The sequence below is a fragment of the Canis lupus genome, chromosome 11 (genome assembly GCF_003254725.2).
Source record: "Canis lupus dingo isolate Sandy chromosome 11, ASM325472v2, whole genome shotgun sequence".
Classification (NCBI taxonomy): Eukaryota; Metazoa; Chordata; class Mammalia; order Carnivora; family Canidae; genus Canis; species Canis lupus.
The window spans coordinates 47,236,466-47,260,579 of NC_064253.1; the positions used below are offsets into that span (position 1 = coordinate 47,236,466).

General features: G+C 34.8%; 1 pseudogene; it reads right to left on the reverse strand.

Moving 5' to 3' along the window:
* Nucleotides 1–16,731: 16,731 nt before the first annotated feature.
* On the reverse strand, nucleotides 16,732–18,148 carry LOC112650342 (heterogeneous nuclear ribonucleoprotein A1-like; annotated as a pseudogene).
* Nucleotides 18,149–24,114: the final 5,966 nt, after the last annotated feature.

Sequence of the window (24,114 nt, forward strand, 5' to 3'; positions counted from 1 at the left end):
AAGCTGGCTCCCCGTGGGGAGCCCAATGCAGGACTTGATCCCAGCACCCCAGAATCATGACCTGAGCCAAAGGCAGACACTCAACCACTGAGCCACCCAGGCATCCCTGTTTTAGTCTTTTAAAACACTTGCTCTCTATATGTTCACTTTCTGGAGTCCTTAAAAGTCAGCTGCTATGCATTGAGAACCCCATGAAGAAATCATGTGTGGGTGTTCCAATCTACAATCTTTAGTTGAGCACAGCTTTCAGTCATCCTAGCCTAAACACAGATGCATGAAGAAGCCTTCAGAGGGGCATCTGGATGGCCCAGTCAGTTAAGTGTCCAAATCGATTTTGGCTCAGATCATGATCTTGGGGTTCTGGGAGGGAGCCCTACATTGGACTCCATGCTCTATGGAGAGTCTGCTTATGGATTCTCTCCCTACCCCTGCCCCTCATTCACTCTCTCTCTCTCTATAATAAATAAATCTTTTAGAAAGAAAGAAAGAAAGAAAGAAAGAAAGAAAGAAAGAAAGAAAGAAAGAAAGAAGAAAGAAAGAAAGAAAGAAAGAAAGAAAGAAAGAAAGAAAGAAAGAAAAGAAAGAAAAGAAAAAAGAAAAGAAAAGAAAAGAAAAGAAAAGAAGAAAAGAAGAAAGAAAAGAAAGAAAAGAAAAGAAAAGAAAAGAAAAGAAAAGAAAAGAAAAAGAAAAAGGAAGAAAGGAAGAAAGAAAAAGAAATTCATTCTATGGTTCTCCTGGGTGGATCTGTTGGTTAAGTGTCTGCCTTCAGCTCAGGTTATGACCTCAGAGTCCCAGGATTGAGCCCCAAACTGAGTTCCCTGTTCAGCAGGGAGTCTGCTTCTTCATCTCCCTTTGCCCCTTCCCTGTTTGTGTGCTTGCTATCTCTAATGAATAAATAAAATCTTTAAAATAAATAAGAAAGAAATTCTAGCTCATAGTCATTTAAGTCGCTGTAGCTGTTTGATTCTTCCCAATTGAGTCCCCAGACATGATGGAGGAAACCAAGTCATCTCTCCTGTACCTGTCCTAATTTCTGATTCACAAAATCAGTTAGCATATATAACTTTTTGTTTTACACAAATAATTTGAGGTAGTTTGTTGTGCATCAGGAGGTAATTGAAGTAGAATTTGGTATCTCAAAATATGGTATTGATGTAACAAAACTGAAAACATCTGGCCTTGGCTTTGGGACTAGGTTGCAAATATCAGCCTGGCAGGCCGTAAATATGTTATCAGTGAAGGCTTAAAGGAAAGTGAAAAAATATCACTCAGGCAGAGGAGAAAGGATCCTTGTTATATAGTGGCAGAAAATTTGGCTATACTGTCACCTGCAGTAACATGAAAAATGGAAAATACATCTAATAAACTAATTGAATTTGCCAAGGATATTTCCATGTTGAATTTTTAAAGTGCCACCAGGTTCCTTTTAGTTATGTATGATAGAATACGAATAGAAATCAGCTAAAAAGGAATTATTCAGTTTTCAAGCAAACTTTAGAAAAAGTTTATAAAAGAGACAAGACTTGTTAAAGTTTGGGAAAAAAACAAAACAAAACAAAACTACTTTTTATTCCCAGCCTCTTCAGAATGCAAAAGAATTTCAAAATAGTAAAGAGACTCAGGGCAAATAATTAGATCTGCAAAGTTGTCAGGAAAATGTGGTCTCAGAGTAAATGTAAAGCCAAGGGTGTGATTGAAAATCTCTTTGTTAAAGTCTCCAAAAAAATTTTAAGTGATGCCTCATAGACCCTTTAAGACAGACAGAGGTTTACTAAAGTTCTTTAGTGTGTGCCCCTGAGGTACTCTCTGGTGAAAAGTAGACTTCTATGAAGTCTAACAGATGATGTTCCACAGCTGTCTCACAGGAAGTCCAAAGTTGAAAGAATTTATCACAGTGATTAGTGCACGTGGATTTCTTTTAATGAGTAGATTATAAACTGGTACGTAAGAAACCCAGAGGTTTGTTTTTTCTTTTTAAAGAATTTTATTCCCTTGGACTACAAGTGACAAATGCAAAGCAAGATAAAGAGGCTTCTGGAACTAGCAACATATCCAGTTAGACTGCAAAATTGCTACAGAGCAGTGGCTGCTGCATACCTTTCAATGACCCTACGTTCTTTTTTTTTTTTTCTTGAAGATTTATTTATTTATTTATTTATTTATTTATTTATTTATTTATTTATTTATGAGAGAGAGAGAGAGAGAGAGAGAGGCAGGGAGAGGGAGAAGCAGGCTCCATGCAGGGACCCTGATGTGGGACTCGATCCTGGATATCCAGGATCACACCCCGGGCTGAAAGTGGCACTAAACCGCTGAGCCAGTTGGGCTGCCCCCTCATCCAAGGTTTTAAGCTATTTTTCGTACTGGAGCATAGTTTTACTGAAAATAATTGGCCATTGAGTATGACTTTGCTGACCTACTGCAAAACATATAGCATTTCTAAATAGGTTAGAATATCTAAAGGTGCCCCCCAAAACGGTTTGCATTTAAAATAATGAATCTAACACTTGTCTTCTTAATCTATATCTCAGCAGAATTCAAAGACTTACCAGTCCCCCCATACTTAAGTATTATATTATTTTAGCTCTGATACAACTGCATTTTACTGGTTATTTTTTTCTGTGACTAAGTGTATACACTGTATTATTATATTTCCCCTCAATCTACCAATATAATTTCTTATCTTGAGAAGATTAAAGTTTATGTACCTAAAGTTACATGAACTAGGGTAGACTTGATTAAATGAAGTAGACTCAAAGTTAAAGCATAAAGCAATTTCACCCACTCTCATATGTAAACCTTCTAACTGCTTTGTTGAATTGTTCATCTCTCTCACTTTAGAAAGTATTGAGTAAATCCCTAAGCTTTTATAATCACATTCTAGTATTTAAAAGTCCTGTCTGGTCTAATGACAAAACTTTATTCTCTCATTTGATTCAAACTATTCTTTTTCCAGGCAGCTTTGACCTGAATCTGTCAGAGCAGCTTTCAAATACTTCATGTACAGTTTCTTTCTTGTGTTTGCTTTACCTCCTCTTCTACATTTCAGTTGACTAGTACATCTATTCCCAGACTTATGTGCAGGGTAATGGGCTATAGGAAACAACCATAATGTTATGCAGCAGTATAACTGTAGTACGACATCAAGATCACCTTTGTGTTAACTGCTGAAATAAAGTACCTTGGCTCATCAAAGAATATTTTGGGAGTACCTCCAAGATAACCATCACTGAAAGCCACTTTTCCTTTAGCTCCCTGATGAAAATGAAGCTTCTTCCAATTAGGCTTTTATGACTTGCTCTCTAAGCCTCTAGCTTCTTTTTTTTTTTTTTTTTTTAAGATTTTATTTATTTATTAGAGAGAGAAAATTTGAGCTCTAGGAGGAGGAGAGACAGAGGGACAAATAGACTTCTCTGAGAGTGGAGTCCAATGTGGAGCTTGATCCCAGGACCCTGAGATCATTACCTGAGCGGAAGTCAGATGCTTCAGCAACTGAGCCACTTAGGTGCCCTTCAGCCTCTAGCTTGCTGTCTATACCAAACACATTCTCTTGAGATCACTTTCTCCATGCTTCCTTCCACAAGGTTCAACTCTAGCCCAGAGGAAACTGCCCTGTAGGATTTAAGTTCTGTTCTTTTCCCATGCAGCTCATGTCACTCTCCTGCCACAGGCTACTAAAACCTGTAGACAGGGCTTAAATCAGAAAATGCTTCTTGTATCCTTAAACATTTAAAGGACACAAATATCATCTCTGAATAGTACTCTTAACTTTACTTCACATAACTTGCCCAATAACGGCTCTCTCTCCAAATAAATTCCCAATTTGTAGGGTTTGTTTTTGTTTTTGTTTCACCATTGCTCTCTTTTATCAGCATATAGGCTGGAGTTGGATAAATAACTAGTTTTACAGTATCTTACTATGTTCTGCTTATGATCTAGCACCTAGTGTTGCCTAAGGGAACCACTCCCCAAAGCAAAGAATCTCCAACATAATAGGAAAAGTTCCATTTGGCACTGTGTTGCAAAGAGTCATTTCCTAAAGATAACTTGAGACCTTTAATTCTAAATCTGTATCTCCAAAAAGTTCATGAAAAACTCAAGAAAACTAAGATTAAAGACCAATGACTGCTTTTAATTACAATAATAATTTTCATACTTTTGATATTTTGTGGTACACTTTTTAAGTAATCATGTCTATATCAATAAGTTTTTAAACTATGGTATATATAATTAGGAGAAGAAACTAGACTCATTTGTACAAAACCTATCTCTAGATACTTAGGAATAAGTTTAAAATTATTAAAAGTAGGTTATATTAAACACACTGAAATAGGTTGATTAAAATGCAACTTTATATTTCTGAGCTATTTAAAGTCTTGCTAAATAGACAAGGTCCCTTCAGGTATGACTATCACATTGGATTATGTCTTTCCTACAAACATCCAGTAACCCTCCCTTGCTTATGACATTAACCTCACTACTGTTCCTTTTATACATGTTTCCTAGTTCTCCAACAAACCTATCTCACTTCACCTCCACACTTATTATTCCCTTTTGCTCATCCATGTATACTTCATGACATAAGAAACTCATTACTCAATTCCCCCAGGTGTCTTCTTCCCTGAGTCTCTCTAGTTAAAGTCCTATGCCCCAAATTGTACTAACTTACTTAGATGTTTCTACTTAGACTAAATGCAGATATGTATGTGAGGTTTACTTCAACTAGATTTTAAATTACTCAATCCTAAACCTTTTTTTGTTTACTCTTCAGTGCCTCAGATAGGACAGTATATAAACAGAGCAGGCTGGCCACACATTCCATTGGTGATAATTTATTATGCAACCAAATATAAAACTCTACTATAGAGTGGAGCTCTTAAATTTCACCAGAGAAAAACAGAGTGATATGACTGTCGATATAAGTTATGCGGTAGCACACCATGGCCTGATTTATTTGTTATGCATATCCTTGATTATCAAGTTATGCATATACTTGATTTCTGATATGTCTACAAAGATATAAACTGATAAAATGCCTCAGAAGGGCATTGTTTATATTTTAATCATATACGTATACATGTACTGGATAGGTTTGATATGTGTATCTCATATATGAAATATATATGTAGGTGTATGCAAACAGAATGTATACTACAGAATGTAAATATCCTAGCTGACTGTGCCCATCATGCCTCCAAATAACTGCAGTGATCAGCTAAGCCACTCCAGAAGAGGAGAGCCGTGAGGTTGACCCACAAAATCATGAATTAAATAATTGGCTACTGTGAAACCCCTAGATTTTGGGGTAGTTCATTACATATTTTAAGCAGTAGTTAGAACTAGGTACTTATCCAAAGGATACAAACAATGATTTGAAGGGGCACTTGCACCAATGTTTATAGCACCAATGTCCACAGTAGTCAAACTATGGAAAGAGCCTGGATGTCCTTCGACGAACAGATAAGAAAGATATGATATATATATATCATAAATATATATATATATATCATGTCCTTCGACGAACAGATAAGAAAGATATATATATATCTCATATATATATATCATGGAATATTATTCAGATATTATCAGACGAACAGATAAGAAAGATATGATATATATATCATATATATATATATATCATGGAATATTATTCAGCCATTAAAAAAAGAAATCTTACCATTTTCAACAATGTGGATAGGACTAGAGGGTATTATGCTAAGCAAATTAAGTCCATCAGAGAAAGACAAGTATATGATTTCACTCATATGTGGAATTTAAGGAAGAAAACAGATGAACATAGGAGAAAGGAGAGAAAAATAAAATAAGACAAAATCACAGAGGGAGACAAACCATAAGAGAGTGTTAACTATAGGAAACAAACTAAGGGTTGCTGGAGGGGAGGTGAGTGGGAGGAGGGAATAACTGGGTGATGGGTATTGAGGAGGGCACTTAATGATGAGCACTGGATGTTATATGCAACTGATGAATCACTAAACTCTACCTCTGAAACTAATAATACACTATATGTCAATTGCTTTTAAATAAAAAATAAATAAAATAGATACAATTGCATATTTCTTGAGAATACGAAATGAATTACATTACAATAATGTATTATGCTGATGCATATATTTTAATCCACAATAATTTGATCATGATCTCAATTTTACCAAATGTGTAAACTTGAATTTACACCTGATGTCTTTGGAAACTTGAATTTCTCTTCTTGCTTATAAAATAGACCACAGATTTTGGTGGGTAGACATACTGAGAGTTTAGATGGTCCCACAGAGAATAGCTATAAGATCACAGGTAATAAATGCAGCTCTGCAAACAATTGCCAGCAAAACAACATTCAGCCAATAGAATAAAGGAGAACAAGAATGAGAGCTCAGGGACTTACCTCATTAGTGCTTCACATTCATTTTACTAATGAGTTTGATGTGATAGATAAATGAAATACTTTAGTTGGCAAAAACCATTTGAACTTCATAACATTCTAATGGTAATTCACATTTTTTTAACCTTTGTATAAAAACAAATTAAAAAACCCAAGATTCCTATCCACAAAGTTACAGCACAATCAGATCAAATGAAATACTATAATAAAATTTTCCTTAACTTATATTCCAAACATCTGATTTTTTTTAATATGAAAGGATTTCAAGCTAAGGAAATTGTATGTATGTATGTAAAAATAAGGAAGGCAATTCTATGAGTATATTTCATATCTTATGAACTATTATTTTTTCTTCATATTATTTCATTCAAATGGCCATCACTGGGCTAAAAACGTAGGATGTTAAGATGAGGCACTTAGCTTAATACTATTCCAATGCATGTGTATATCACATTTTCTTAACGCATTTCATCTTTTGATGGTCACTTGGATTGTTTCTGTCTCTAGTCTACTGTGAATAGTGCTGCAATGAACATGAGGGATGTAGATATCTCTTTATGTTGATTTCAATTCTTTTGGGTATATTTCCCAAACTGGAATTGCTATATCATGTAGTTCTATCTTTATTTTTTCATTATTTTAAGATTTTATTTGATAGAGAAAAATAGCGAGAGAGAGCACAAGCAGGAGGCAGGGAAAAGAAGAAGCAGGCTCCCCACTGAGCAGGGAGCCTTACATGGGGCTTGATCCCAGGACCCTGGGATCATGACCTGAAGTAAAAGCAGATGCTTAATGGACTGAGCCATCTAGGTACCCCACATAGTTCTATTTTTAATTTTTTAAGGAATCTCCCTTCTATTTTCCACACCTGTTGTACTATTTTACACTCCCACCAACATTATTACAAGAGTTCCAATTTCTCTACAACCTCACCAACACTTGCTATCTTTATTTTATTTTGTTTTATTATTTATTTATTTATTTATTTATTTATTTATTTATTATTTATGTTTGTTTGTTTGTTTTTAAATTCAAGTTGTCCTAATAGGTTTGAGATATCTCATTATAGTTTTAATTTGCATTTCTCTGATAATGATATACATTTCATATACATCTTGGCCATTTGTATGTTGTCTTTGGAGAAATACCAATTTGAGTCTTTTGCCCATTTTCTAATTGGGTTACCACAAAAAAGGTGGGCACAAGAAAACTCTGGAAAATGTTGGATAGAAATATCACCTTGATTGTGGTGATGGTAACATGTATGTTTGCATATGTCCATACTTATCAAATTGTATACATTAAGTATCTACAGTTCTTTATTACTTATACCTCAATAAAGCCCATGAAAAAATAAAGATGAACTTAACCTCAGAGAATATACCTAATGCCTAAGAAAAACAAGGTCCTATTTACTATTCATCAGGCCCTGCTCTAAGTGCTTTAAGTACACAGCATTAACTCTTGCTGCTGCTGGAACTCTTGATGCTGCACACCAGCCCAATGAAATAGTTACTGTTATCATACATCAGGAAGCTGAGCCAGAGAAAAGTGCCATTGCCACTAGGTAAAAAGTAGAGAAGGGACAAAAGTCCTGGCAGTCTGCTCTTTTCAAATTGATACCCAACTTCCTCTGCCTTGCCTGATGAACTGAGCTGGGAATTAGCTATTGAAGATCGAATAGCAAGTGAACTCAAGCAGTAAGTATTTGATTCCTTAAAATGACAGTTAAGGGCAACAGAATCTGATACAGTTTTCAGTCTTCCATCATACTGGCCTCAAGAAGTTTGAATAAAATCAGCCAAAGAGAAATTTACCAGAGGTTGGAAACTCATCTGCTTAATTCCCAGTTTTTGAAGACAGCAGCCAAAACACACCCGCACATCTGCAGTGAAATCTTTACCACAACATCCCTGTGAGAAGGCAGAGATGTCACCAATTTACAGCTAAGGAAGACAAAGCTCAGAGGGGTTGAAATATTTGCTACATGTCCCGTTTGTAAGCAGATTTTCTTCCTTCAATTGCATCATTCCTTTCCTTATGTCACATATTTATGATCTCAGCTTATAAGTAAGTCAAAGAACTCATGAAATATCAGATCATCTGGCAAGTCCCCAGTACCCCTTCTCTTTTTTTTTTTACCCTGAAACTAGAGGCATGGATATCTGACTCTTGTTTTTACAATTAACTGTAACCATAGGGAAAAATACAAGGTATGACTTTCATGTAAAATATTAATAAGTAAATTTACATGGATTGAAATTTCTCTTCTTCCTTTATAGATTAAGCTACTTGCCTCCAAGCAGTATTACTCCTAATTATACTAATAAGAGTGATCAAATTAAGTTCCGTGATATTAGCACTGGAAATTGACTTTCCTTGTTTGCAATCACTGAAGTCCATATAACTGATTTGGTCTCAATTCTCTGGAGCTTCTTGAAAATGACCTCTAGCTCTTTGTATAAATTATTTTTTTTAAATGCTTTTACATTTGGAGAACAGGGTTGAGACCTGTAGGTCAAGGATAAAAGAAAATTAAACTTTTAACGTTTTAGATTTTCTTTTCTTCCTGTGGTTATTAAATTTGTAAATAAATTTTGTGTGAATAAGGATTGTTTTGTTGTTTTTTTTAATGCAGTCTATTTTAAAAGTGGCTTGGATACTGTACATAAAAGAAATACATTAAGGATGAATTAAAGTAGGTTTCGAGTGATGAAGCCTCGTCGTATTTTAATCCAAAATAGCAATGGTAGCAGTTTTTTCTGCATAAGTCTACAATTTAATGACCAGAGATTTAATGAGAGCACATCCTTCAAAAATATGCAGGAAACAATTAGCCATTGTGTAAAGGCAGTATTTGAAAAATGATACATGAAATATACAAAGCAAGTGAAATAGGAAGACAGAAGAAAGAAACAAATTCTTTGGTGAAGGATGAGAGAACACTTCGTGAAAGGAGAATTGTAGCTTAGTTTAAGAGTAGATTGGAAGTTTCTTCTGGAAAGAAAATTTAATTCAGGTTGAGGAAAGAACAACAATATGGCACAAATGCAACACAGTTCTTGGTAGAATAGGACAGTGCTTGATGTGTATTTGCTGTGGTTATATCTGGACTGAGAGTTCTCAACAGACTCTTTCAAATACCTGCCAAATCTAGGAAATGGAATTGCCATAGTACAGACATCTATTGCATGGAAGTCATGGAAGCTGTGGGTAGTTAAACCTCTTTCAATCTGTGAGCATTGTAGCACCTGACAATTAGAAAATGATAATTTTTTGTCAATTTTTGTAATTGGAGTAAGGCCTAAGATGAACTAAAGTTTACTCTAAAACTAATTTTAGAGACAAATTCCAAGAAAAAACTGAAAATAAAACAGAAGCATAGAGTCAATGAAGCTATGTTTAAAATTCTTCAGGGAAATCTCAAATAACCATTTAATCAAAAGTCTAATGTGGTAATTGCCAGCAATCTAATCTATTCATTAAAGCATCATCACTAATGACTAAACTTGTAAACACTGTTTGCCAAAGTTACAAATACATTCTTATTTTTAAAATTTTATGACTGAAATATAAATTCTTCATTTTGGTTTTTCCACATTTAGTCTGAATGATGGAGACTTACTGAATGTGTTCTACTTTATTGCTGTGTGTGACAGATTTTCTGAATAGTGGTACTGGAAATTAACATTTTTCAATTTGAAAAGTGCAGTCACATAATACTAAAACTTCTAGGATAAAACAATGTTGAGTTTTTTTTTTTTTTGTATTCATTCTACATATGACATATGTAGGTCAAATTAACTCATGAGAGGTACTTTAAAACCATCTTGGAGCACCTTTGTGGTTCAGTGGGTTAAGTGTCCAACTCTTAATTATGGCTCAGGGTCATAATCTCATGGCTGTGAGATAGAGCCCCATGTCAGACTCGGGGCTGGGCATGGAGTCTGCTGCTTAAGATTCTCTCTTAAGCCCTGCATTCTGCCCCTCCCCTCTGCATTCTCTCTTTCTCAAATAAATAAATAAATCTTTTATTTTTAAGCTACTTCTTATTGTAATTAGAGGTAAGTGTTACAATAGTGGCTTATGCAAGGTATAAATGGAAGGAGAAAAGGTAGAGCTAACTGCCAGAGGTATGAAGGTAAGGTATCTACTACCACAGCAATGCCATTGAAGGAAGGGAAGGCAAAAGAAGGATGGCAATATTTCATCATTGAAAAGCAAATACAAAGGCATAGGAGCATGGACAGTCACTGGGAAAAAAGCAAGCAGTTTGGTGTACTAGTATGCAGTATATTTGTAGGATCAGTTGGGAAAGTGAAGGAGATTTGCAGAAAATGTAGAAGATGGAAGTATGCTAAAAAGATTTCAGTTTACTGTAAATGCTGTTGAACATGGGATTGACAAGCATTGAATTTTCTTAATACAATTAATGTCAGCTTAAATTTGGGGTATTTAGGGCACCTAGGTGGCTCAGTGGTTTAGTGCCTGCCTTTGGCTAAGGTTGTGATTCCAGGGTCTGGGGATTGAGTCCTACATCATGCTCCCTGCAGGGAGCCTGTTTCTCCCTCTGCCTATGTCTCTGCCTCTCTGTCTCTGTGTCTCTCATAAATGAATAAATAAAATCTTTAAAAAAAAGTTTGGTGTACTCAATTTAGGAATCAGGAAAAGGGATGCTTAGAGAAAAAGAAGAGGAAAAAACAGCTGGAAAATATTGTAATATCTGAGTTGAAAGAGAAACTGAAGTCCTACATTCTCAAACTCAGTCTTATTTCAGATGTTGAAATATTGATTATTTATCACAATGATTAACTCAGACTTGTTTATTTATTTATTTATTTATTCATTCATTCATTCATTCATTCATTCAATCATGAGAAACACAGACAGAGAGAGAGAGGCAGAGACACAGGCAGAAAGAGAAGCAGGCTCCATGCAGGGAGCCCGACGTGAGACTCGATCCTGAGACCCCAGGATCATACCCTGGGCCGAAGGCAGATGCTCAACTGCTGAGCCACCCAGACGTCCCTAATTTAGGCTTTTTTATATGAGACTTACATCTAATAATTCAAGTGCCATCCCACATTAGATTCTAGAAAAGCAAAACAGTTAGGACATAGCCCCTGACCTGGTAGAAATCATGGTATCATGGGATACAAATAGGAATAGAGATAGCTATACAAAGCCAGGGATTACAGAAATATAAATTATAATTACAGGGGATAAATCTATGCACAGGATGAAAGAATTGTGAGGATTATTTCATACCTCAACTTCTGAGATCTATATCTTAAAGTATAACCATGTTTACTCTCAAATTCTGGATAGCATTTCTCTTTGTTTCAACTAATTCTGTTAGAAGCATTAATCTTTATAGAAATCTATGTTAATTATGCAAAACAAGCAATGTATAGATTAGATTGCATATAGTCAAAGGAAAATATTTTTTGGGGGGAGGTCATTAGAAAAATCATTTCTATATTTCTAATCATTTAAAAAATTTAAACATACAATTACTATCTTGGGATATCATAGGAGGTAAAGTATATATCTATATCTATCTATATTATGGCAATGTTAAACTTGTAGAGTCAAAAGGAGGAGAGACGATATCAGAGGGAAAAAAAAAAGAAACTGAGAACAAAAAAGAGTATAACAGAGCCTACTCCCATACCTGGAGTCCTACTAGGTGCTTAATAAATGATAATTTAAAAACAGATGTTTGACTTGATTTTTCAAAGAAATGTTTAAATCATTATTTTCCATTTTAAGTTTAAATATAATTTGTAATTAAATTCTAATTTTTTATTTAAAAATTTTAATATTTAGCTTTATTTTTTCTCATGAATCATTAACTTTCTCAAAAAGCTTATTGCTTGTCAAATTCAATTATAGCCCTTACTAAAATAATAAATATAAAGAAAAGTTTAAGATCTAAATATAAAAATTGAAATTATTTTCCAGAAATGTTTCCAAATTGATATTCTGTTGGAATATTTAAGACAAATAATTTTTTCACTTAAAGATGAGTGATTAGGGCAGCCCCGGTGGCCCAGCGGTTTAGCACCACCTTCACCCCGGGGTGTGATCCTGGAGACCCAGACCGAGTCCCACATGGGGCTCCCTGCATGGAGCCTGCTTCTCCCTCTGCCGGTGTCTCTACCTCTCTCTCTGTGTCTGTCATGAATAAATAAATAAAATCTTAAGAAAAAAAAAAAGAGTGATTAGTTTAAGAAAATGAGGATATAAATTGAGATTTTAAATTATTATTTTTACTTTCCAATAGTAAATCAGGCCTACTGTCATTTATCATTATAGCAACATGTACATGAAGAATGGCCACTGGATTACATCTGCTGAAAGTGATATAAAAAGGATAGGATGGAAAAAAGAAAAAAGAAATTCTGTTCTTTCAACTTTATTACATGTGAATTAGCTCTAGATTATTTATCATCTGTTCCAAGACTTTCATAGAAAGTGTTGGGATTATACAACATACAGCTTTGAAGTTTACAATTTCTATATCATATAGATTATTCATTTGAGTAATTTGCCAAATAGGGGAATAATAGAAGGGAAAAATGAAGCTGTAAGCATGTCTCTCCTCCTACAGCTCTCTATAACTTTGCTTCTGTCCTATGTATTTAAGAGTTCTTTTTCAGGATTTAATTCTAGTCTCTTTTCTGGATCAGTTTAGATAAAGAGATACAGAGAAAACACACACATACATAATATTTTTTTCTGTTATACATGTACTATATGAAGAAACTCTTTGATTACTCCTCTCTCAGGAGTGTTATAAAAGTCCCAAGGCCCCAGAAGAATTCACGGCCCCCTTCTTGTCTCTGAGATATTTCTTCTCATCCAATACCATCATTGCACTATAGAGCACATCTAGAGCACATCTAGAGCCTTCCACACTTCAATGTATCATCTGACAGAGGGTGCTACCACTCCCGCATTCATTTTTGGAGATATAATTTTGACTACAGTGTGTAAAAAGCAAAACAAAACATAAAACACCAGGTAATTATTTATTAAAAGTTTCCTTCAAAGATAAGTAATAAAATTGGTTGTACCAGGAACAAAATAAAATAAGCACATTTTGGAGATGGATTAGATAAAGCTATTACAAAAAGAATTGTTTGAATATTGTAGAGTCTGTTTATGGGGTTAACACAAACCAATAAAACTTAATAATCAGTTAGTGGGGACTTTCCCCATAAGACAGTTAAAAAAAATGTAAAATGTCTCTATGAAAACAATAGAAAAATTGAACATAGAGAGTTTCAAGAGATAGATAGGATTTAACTTATGATAAAAGTGACATTTATCTTCCATAAGACTAGATTATTCCCTCTAAGCAAAATTATGGGAAAAATAGCTCATCCTCTGGATGAAAATTAAATTATACTCTGCTTTACATTATATAGAAAAAAATTCTTAGTGAATTGGAAGTATAACAAGGGACTCCTGGGTGGCTCCAGTAGTTGAGCATCTGCCTTTGGCTCAGGGTGTGATCCTGGAGTCCTGGGATTGAGTCCCACATCTGGCTCCCTGTGAGGAGCCGGCTTTTCCCTCTGTATATGTCTCTGCCTCTCTCTCCATGTCTCTCATAAAGATATAAATAAAATCTTAAAAAGAAAAAGAAATCCAACAATTTTTTTTTAATTGCAGACTGGTATTATCACTTTTAATTCAGGGATAAAGAAAACAACATTTGAAAGAAGTGACCCAGTGGTTGCTGGAGGGAGGGAACTATGTGCGTAGTGTGAGAAGGAATGAGCCTTTAGGAATAGAGACCAGCCACTGGTCTTCAAGTCTCATTAATCAGATTGATATGAAGTCTCCTGAAGTTTAACTTTCCCTTAGGGTTTTATGCTTTGATTCCTGATGTATGACTTTTTTAACCACAGCCTTAACATTCAGAACAGTTGTAGAGTTATTTCATTCTTTTGGGTCACCATTGCAAAGCTAACTGGTGTTTAATAGTATGTATTATAGTATCACAAGCCCTATTAAATTGATACCAAACATCATTAGGACATCAGATATGGTAACACCCTATATGTTAATGCCTCCATACATTCTATCATTTATCTATCTATCTATCTATCTATCTAGGCCAATTGAGATGAGAAATTTTGTTCAGTTACAGTCCAATTCAAATTTTAAGGAGTTAAAATATTCATTTTTTTCCGATCTTATCGGAGAGAGTCTATGACTAAGTTTATATTAAAAGAAGTCAATGTTGCAACTATATTATACTCAGTTTAATCTATTTTTTAAATCTTTTTTAAAATTTATTTATTCATGAGAGACACAGAGAGGACTGAGGCAGACAGGCAGAGGGAGAAGCAGGGTCCATGCAGGAAGCCTGATGTGGGACTTGATCCTGGGACCCCGGGATCACGCCCTGAGCCAAAGGCAGATGCTCAACCGCTGAGCCACCCAGGTGTCCCTCAGTTTAATCTAAATAGCTCCACTTTAATCAATGTTCATCAATGTGAGTCTGACAAACATTGTAAGGCAGAAAATAATACATAAGGAAAAACTTCAAAGCCCAATGAAAAAGTAAAATAAGATAAATTTTTTTTTTTTGTGCTAAGGTCTTGTGCCTTGAGCTATTCTTTTCAATTATTAAATAGCGACATAATATGCCTGGGGTGGGGGAGGAGAATATATATATATATTCTCAGAAGTCAAAGAAATATGCTCTGAAATAATGTCATGGATATGCATTCATAAAAAATAAAAGTACCTCATAAAATCTAAAGGTAAAATAGTAGAGCTAAGTTGCATCTGGCAATTAAGTTGAACTTCTTGGAAAAAAATCAAACTCAATATCATATAAGAGTATTTTTATTGATAGAGGTATTATTTTTCTGCATCATCTCTGCATGTTGCATAATTTATAAATTGTGTCTTATGTTTGTGGTCAACATGATCTTCTTAAAGGACAGGTAGTTCTAACATTCTATACAGCATCTATATGGTTTTTGTGAAAAATCAATGCCACTGGCATTCAGGTCAAGTTGGAGCATGAAGTTCATGCTTTGATCACTCTCTCTGTTCTAAACACACAGTAATGATTGATAAAATATTAAAAAAAGAAAATCTAAAAGTTACTGCTGAGCTCAAATACAAGATAAAATATCTCTGTGAGCCAGAAATAGAATAAAAACATGCAGTAATGAGCCAGGCTGAAGCTGTGGGCTCACTGAATTTTAGGTGTAAAAGAAGACACTGTTGGCCAGGAGTTTAGTTCTGCAGAATAAAAAGTACTAGAATTGTTTCACGTAAGATGGTGACTCTGAACCAGAGTAACTACATGAAGCCAGTGAATGAAATTTGGTTCCCTATACCACAAACTTTGTAAATGGAGAAACTATATTATATAATAGAAGTGACAAAATGCCATCAGTCATTGTCTGGATCTATAAATCCTAGAAAGTTTCAGAGATGAGTGGACAAACCTCTGAATGGAGCTGAACCAAATCACTGTCTGTGTCCATGTCCATACTTGCCATATTGCTAATATAACTGTAGGGAAAAAAACCCTAAAATTTATAAAGATTTGGCCTATAGGGTTAAATGAATGTAGGTAACTGAAACATTGTTACAAACTAAAATATGATCTGAAAATGTCAGGAAGAGGGAACCCATACTTCAAATTCCCAAAATTCCAAATATTCCACTCAAGATTACATCTGAAACTAATCTAATGCCATATATATATGATGGAATATAAAAACTTTCCACTTGGATTTTATAACAGATTCTTTTTTTTTTTTAAAGACACATTTATTCAGCATCACGATCAGACTATTAACATTTAGCAATCAACAGCATGGGTACAAAAAAAAAATCTACATTAAAACCCTTTGTTGGGGGGATCCCTGGGTGGCTCAGTGGTTTAGCGCCTGCCTTTGGCCCAGGGCGCCGTCCTGGAGTCCCAGGATGGAGTCCCGCATCAAGCTCCCAGCATGGAGCCTGCTTCTCCCTCTGCCTGTGTCTCTGCCTCTCTCTCTCTCTATGTCTATCATGAATAAATAAATAAAATACTTTAAAAAAATAAAAAAATAAAGCCCTTTGTTGGGATGCTTTACACTTTCCACAGAACATAAACTAAAATAACCTGTTATACAATTAGTCACAAATACAGTCCTCGAGTTTTTTGCCCATATACATGAGTATTGTCTAAAATGTGTCCTCTTTGTAACAGCTAGGCCCTGCTGCCACTGTGCTTGGCTGAGTTCACAAATCTGTTGTAACCTGTAGCTTTCCTGTCACTTCTCTGGCTCTACTCTCCTGCTAAGCTTTGTTTACTGTCAGTAATTAAAACCTCTGCCACTGCCATAGCTGCTGCTGCTGCTGGAACCGCCAAAGCCACCTTGGTTTCGTGGTTTGGCAAAGTATTGGCCTCCATCACCATAGGGGCCAGAGCTTCTGCCTCCAAAATTTCCTCCTTTTGTGGGTCCAAAATTTGAGGATTGATTGTTGTAATTGCCAAAATCGTTATAGCTTCCGCCACCTCCAAAGTTGCTTCCATCATTACCGAATTCATTATAGCCATCCCCACTGCCACCGTATCCACCATCACCTCGATTGCCACTGAAGCTACCTTGACCACTGAAGTTTCCTCCCATGACCAAAGTTGTCATTCCCACCAAAACCACCTTCACAACCACCACCAAAGTTTCCAGAACCACTTAGGCCTCTTTGGCTGGATGAAGCACTAGCCATCTCTTGCTCCGATAGGGCTTTCCTTACTTCACAATTGTGGCCATTCACAGTATGGTATTTTTGAATGACAATTTTGTCTACAGAGTCACGGTCATCAAATGTCACAAAAGCCACTTTTTTGCCACTGCCTTGGTCAGTTATGATCTCAATCACTTCAATTTTTCCATACTGTTCAAAATAATCTCTTAGATGATGTTCTTCAATTTCTTCTTTAATGCCACCAACAAAAATATTTTTCACAGTTAAGTGGGCACCAGGTCTTTGATAATTGTGGAGGCCGAAAAAAATTAAGGCCATTCCACCTCAAGTTTACCATTAGTACAAGTACAGCCATCTTAGGCCTCTGTGAATAAGAGCTGAACTTTACAGGAAAAACTGCAGAATGTCCTCAGCAAGGAATTCCATATCAGAAAGACAACAGAGCTCAGAATTGCCCTTGGCAGAGAATCCCATCTTAGAATGAGAACAGAGCTCAATGCCCTTGAAAGCCCCATTTCAGAATGTAAACAGAACTTGAAAAATTCCTCTACCCCTTCTGAAAATCCCCTAGACCAGCCTATAAAAAACCCAGCTGTAACCCACTTCAGGGTCCAAGTCCCTGCTCTGCTATGTTGGGTATACTTGGACCCAAGCTTGAGCTTGCTAATAAACCCTTGTGGGCTTGCATGGCTGTTGGTTCCTTGGTGGTTTCTCAGATTCGCAATCTTGAGCACAAAAAGAATCTTCTCTTGAGACCACCCTCTTTGGTTCCACAACTCTTCCATCCACCTTATGTGGCCTTGCATTCATGGTTTCATCCACCTCCTCCACAGTGGCATACATGACAAACCCAAAGCCTCTGGAGCGCTTGGTGTTTGGATCTCTCTTTACCACATAGCCCATAAGCATTCCCCATTGCTCAAAATGGTTCCTCAGACTCTCATCAGTTGTTTCAAAGTTCAAACCACTGATGAAGAGCTTCCACAGCTGCTCAGGCTCTTTGGGAGACTCTGACTTAGACATGATGGAGGTGGGAGGGGAGACTTTAATGATGCTTACTCAGTGGTGTCCAGGGGCAGAAAGTTATGACAGATTCTTACAAAGATTTTAATTAGATTAAAATATTCAAAGAGAAATATGAGTGTATAAATTCTAGTTTAAAAAAGAAGTGTCTTTTAAAGAAAAACAAACAAAAACAACATGAGAAAAAAATTATATAGGAAAGCTGAAAAAGGAATTAGTTACTGAAATGCGACATGTGGGAAAACTTCCAGACTTAACACATTTAATAAAAGATCAGTGAATGGTAAGATAGTATGGAGAAATTCACACAGTATACAGCAGAGAGATAAAAGGTAATTTAAATACAAATATGAATAAATAGTTAAGAATGTTGGAGATACAGTGAAAAATTCAATTTTTAAGTAATAGTTGTTACAGAAGAAAACAGGTAATAACAGAAAAAGTAATATTTGAAGTATTATGAAAAAATATTTTTCCGGTTTCTTTTTTTTTTTAAGATTTTATTTATTCATGAGAGTCACAGAGAGAGAGAGAGTGAGAGAGGCAGAGACACAGGCAGAGGGAGAAGCAGGCTCCATGCAGGGAGCTGGATGTGGGACTCGATCCTGGGTCTTCAGGATCACACCCTGGGCTGAAGGTGGCACTAAACTGCTGAGCCAACTGGGTTGCCCCATTTCTCAGGTTTGAATTAAGATATAAATTCCTATTTTGAAAGTACAGAGTAATTAATAATATAAATAAAAGAAAATCTAAGTCCATTAATATTGTAATGAAACAGTAAAACATCAAAGAAAAATGAACAGTACAGAGAGCTACAAAATAAGAGTGTTTATGAAGAAAGAGTCATTAAATTCATCTTAGATATCTGAACTTCAACAGTCAATTCCAGAAAACAGTATGGTTGTATCTTCAGAATGCTCTAGAAATAAAATGAACTCAGAAGTGTATACCCAGCTGAACACTCATTCAGTAGGAAGAACATTAAGATACATTCAGAAGCAAAAATTAGTTATTAGTGAATATTCGTGATTATTGGAACGTTAGTAAGTCTTAGTACCTAAAGACTCTCACTAAAGTGACATAAAATGCCAACGTTTGGTGAGAAGTAAATTGAGAGATAAGAGAAAAATGAGAACATAAGACAAAAAAATAAGCAAGAGTAAATCCATAAAAAAGGAAACATTTACATAAACTATGTTAACAATGGTCTTTAAAAATATTAATATATTATAAAAGAATAACCTAAGACTAAGCACAAATAGTCCTAGTGGGTAAATATTCCATGGGCATTTAACTAAGTCTCTTGTCATAATCAAGAGGAGTATACAAATACTGAATGTATAGAGTAGATTCAGGGATCCCTAAAGTTTTGATACTTTTCAAGCTCCCTGAAACATTAAAATCAAGAGATTCTCAGAAGCTTATCTATGGCAGATCCAAAATATGAAGAAATCTAGCCAATGATTTTATACAAGACTGGGTACCTGTACTTTGGTTTTGAGACTAATATTAATAAGTAACTGATAGAATAATACATACTATTGCAAGAGAAAGGCAGATGGCCAGGAAGTACTGAGGTGATAAATGACTAGCTAGGTACTATAGCTGAAGTGACTTCATAGCACAGCTTTTGCTTCATCATAAGCTAATTGGTACTAAACATTTCTGGTTTTTCCCTGAAGACTTTTCCCAATTCAAAAGAAATGGCTGTAAAAAATATGCTGTGGTCTTGATAGAATAGCAGGGTAGAAGGAATGTAAGGCAAAGAACTAACACAAGGTAATGTAGTTTGATAACTTCCCCACATTTATAACTGAAACTTAAAAGGAAAACTGAAATACAAAAAATGAACGTACAGTAATGTGAACCAGAAATCAAACAGTACCGGCCTGAAACTGCAATCTAAGTTAGCATCACCACAATGGTCCAGAGCATCAAAAGGCATGAATGTGCAATATAATAGTTTCTAACTTTTAAATGATCTTTGAAAAAAAAAAAAAAAGACAAAATACATATAAAGTAAAAATCAAGAGAAGTCAAAATAGAAGTAGAAAAATGAAGATTTATAATTAGAGATTTTAACATAATTCTGTTGGTAGCAGATAAATAAACAGGAAAATAAAATGGTAAGGTTAAGATTTGAACACTACACATAAGTTTGACATAGCTGATATGTAGAAACTGTGGTATCCCCAAATTGAAGCCATACATTATTTTCAACAGCAATTCTTGATGAAAATTGACCTTAAGCTGGACTGTACACGAATCTATTCTAGGCTCCAAATATTTCTCCTATTTAAAAAGTGCAATATCTAGTACACAGACAAGAATTGTCGGACACAAATGGTTAAAAAAAAAATCATTAGTGAGAAAGACCAGAATTAGATAGCAGAAACAGACTCAAAGGGACCCTGATGTTGGCAATGTTCAAATATAGACTGAAAAATGACTAGAGCAACTGTATCTAAGATGACAAAAGACAGTGAAAATGTCCAGAGGAACTGAAAATAAGACATGTGGCAGAGCAGATTTAAATATGAAACCAAAAAATCGCTAACTACAGAAAATAAGAACTTGGGAAAATGAGGTTGACATTGGATCAAATACATAAGAAGACGGAATTAGTGAACTGGGCTATAGGTTAGAAGATAATTATCTAAGACAAAAAAAAACAAACAAACAATAAATAGTTGATAATGAGACACATAAAGGGTCAAGTCAGAAAGTCCAACACAAAAGTGTCAAGCGAGAGACAGAGAAAGGAGGAGAGGACATTGAAAAGGAGGAAGAAGCAATACTGGGAGCTTGAATTTTTGTTTTTTTTATTTTTTTTTCTTTCTCTCTTTTTTTTTTTGAGTTTTATTTTATTTTATTTTTTTTGAATTTTTGTTTTTTTAATGAAATATCCCAAATCAAAGATTCAAGAAATGCTATAAATTCTTAAAAGAATAAGTTAAAAAAAATCCCTACCAGAACACAGTAGAGATAAACTAAAGAAAAGCAAAGATAAAAAGAAATTTTAAAATGGAAGGTGGCAATAATATCACAGAGACCTCTCTGTGCAAGATGGAAGGCAGCACTCAACATAAAGATATTTTCACTATGAGGAAAGAAATTAACTGCTATGTAGAAGTTGAGATTCAGAAAAAAATATGTTTTAAGGATGAAGGCTAAATTCAGATGAACAGGGATACCTGGGTGGCTCAGCGGTTGAACCTCTGCCTTTGGCTCAGGATGTGATCCTGGAGTTCTAGAATCGAGTTCCACATCAGGCTCCTGCATGGAGCCTGCTTCTCCTCCCTCTGCCTGTGTCTCTGCCCCTCTGTGTGCATGTCTCTCATGATTAAATAAATAAAATCTTAAAAAAAAAATTCAGATGAACAAAACTGAAGAGTTTTCCAGTAACTGACACATAATAAGGAAACATTTAAAGGATGTGCTCTAGTCAGAAAAGAAAATTATCTAATAGAAAAATACAGAGGGAATGAAAGAATTTGCAAGAAAAAAGAATATATATGTAGAAATATATATACACACTAAATATTTATGTATAGCAATTTCTTTGCAAACTAATAATTATGATGGTTTGTGAAGTTTCAAATATATACATATGAATCTGTGTTTGCATACATATTGAGAAGCTAAAGATGGAATTAATGGATATTTACTATTTTTAGCTAATTAAGGACTCATGCTTTAATTTGGAAGGTAGCTACTACAAAAAGAAAGTAACAACACTAAACTAATCTACATTGGGGAAGGCAAACATGGATTGCCAAAAAATATAGAATATGCCTAAAAGAAGAAAAGAAACAGGGAAAAATAAATTTATAGCAGAGAGGATAGGGAGAAAGCTCATAATAAAATGTTAGATATGAACTTAACTATATTAGCGTTAAAGTACATTTAAGTAGATTAATTGCTTTCTCTTTTCTAGCCAAAAGAGAAAACATTTAAATGTAAGTACACATAAAGAATAAAAATTAAGAAATGATCCAACATGCAAAACTATCCCAAAGAAATTTTGTGTAATTATCCTAGCATCAAAGGGGAATTTTTAAAAAGGATTTCCAGATATAGAGAGATCCTTTCAGGGATCCCTGGGTGGCGCAGTGGTTTAGCGCCTGCCTTTGGCCCAGGGCGTGATCCTGGAGACCCGGGATTGGATCCCACGTCGGGCTCCCGGTGCATGGAGCCTGCTTCTCCCTCTGCCTGTGTCTCTGCCTCTCTCTCTCTCTCTGTGTGACTATCATGAATAAATAAATAAAATCTTAAAAAAAAAAAAAAGAGAGAGAGAGAGATCCTTTCAAAAAACTTCTAATTTTCTCAGAAAATATAATAAATCTAAATTTATATAAGTGTAACTATATAGCAGTGTAGTTCAATAGAACTTTCTGGGATAAAAGAAATATTCTGTATCTGCACTGGACAATATAAGAGCTACAGTCCAATATGTAGCTATTGAACATTTGAAATGCAGCTATTGTGACTAAGTCACTGAAGTTTCATTGAATTTAAATTTACATAGGTACATGTGCCTAGTGATTACTGTACTGGACAGAGATTTCATGTATCATCAAAATACATATAAAGTAAAAATCAAGAGAAGTCAAAATAGAAGTAGAAAAATGAAGATTTATAATTGGAATTAGAATTAACATAATTCTATTGGTAGCAGATAAATAAACAGGAAAATAAAATGGTAAGGTTAAGATTTGAACACTACACATAAGTTTGGCATAGCTGATATGTAGAAACTGTGGTATCCCCAAATTGGAGCCATACATTATTTTCAAGAGCAATTCTTTATGAAAATTGACCTTAAGCTGGACTATACACAAATTTCAGCACACATGAAAGAAATGAAATCATACAGAATATGTAGGAGGGAACTGGAGATCTAGAGAGATTTAAGGGGCGAAATGAAGTCATATAATAAAATATTTTATTTTGACACAAACTCCTAAATAAAAGATAGACTCAAGAAAAATTTAAAAAGGATTTAAGAAAATATTTTCAACAGACATATGGTATAACAAAAGTAAAGTATATTAATATGCAATGCAGCTACGTTTTGCTAACAGAAAAAATTTTAGCCTTACATGTGCATAGTAAAAAATAAGAATGGCAGAAAATCAAAATGCTAAGTATTCATTTAACAAAAATTGAAAAAGAATGTATATTAACCAAAAGAAAATTAAGGAAAATAATTGTGAATGGAGAAATCAAATGCAATTAAATAGAAGATAAAACTATAAAGAAGGGATGCCTGGGTGGCTCAGCGGTTAAGTGTCTGCCTTTGGCTCAGGGTGTGATCCTGGAGACAGGGGATCGAGTCCTACATCAGACTCCCTGCATGGAGCCTGCTTCTCCTTCTGCCTATCTCTCTCTGTGTCTCTCATGAATAAATAAAATCTTAAAAAAAAAAAAAAAACTATAAAGAAAATTGAAGGAGCAAAAGCAGTTTTGATAAGACTCATTTAACTTAGGATAATTACCAAAACATGTTAAGAAAGCAAAAGGGGAAAAGAAACACAAGTAACTAGTTTGGGGAATATAAAGGAGAATAGCATGAAAAAGTTGGTATTATTCAAAAGGACTTAAAAATTTCTTACATAACTTTATACCTAATATTTAGAAAATTTCAAAAAATGGGTAAGTTCTAGAAAAATGTAAATGATCTAAATGGACACAAGAAAAAATCAAATTCTAAATCGTCCTATATTATTTAAAAAGTGAAATCCATAATTAAATATTTTGATTTAGCAAATGTAAGACCTGCCATGTCTTGTCTCTAATTTACAGAATACTGAGCTGTGTGTTTGTTACTATGAGGACACAGAGGTAGAGGTCAGGGAATGATGGCTGAGCTGAGAGAAGTTATAGAGGCAGTGTATATTCCAACTATTTGCATGATAAGGATATAAATTTTTCCTACAGGTAAGCAGCTCTTAAGGGTTAAACTG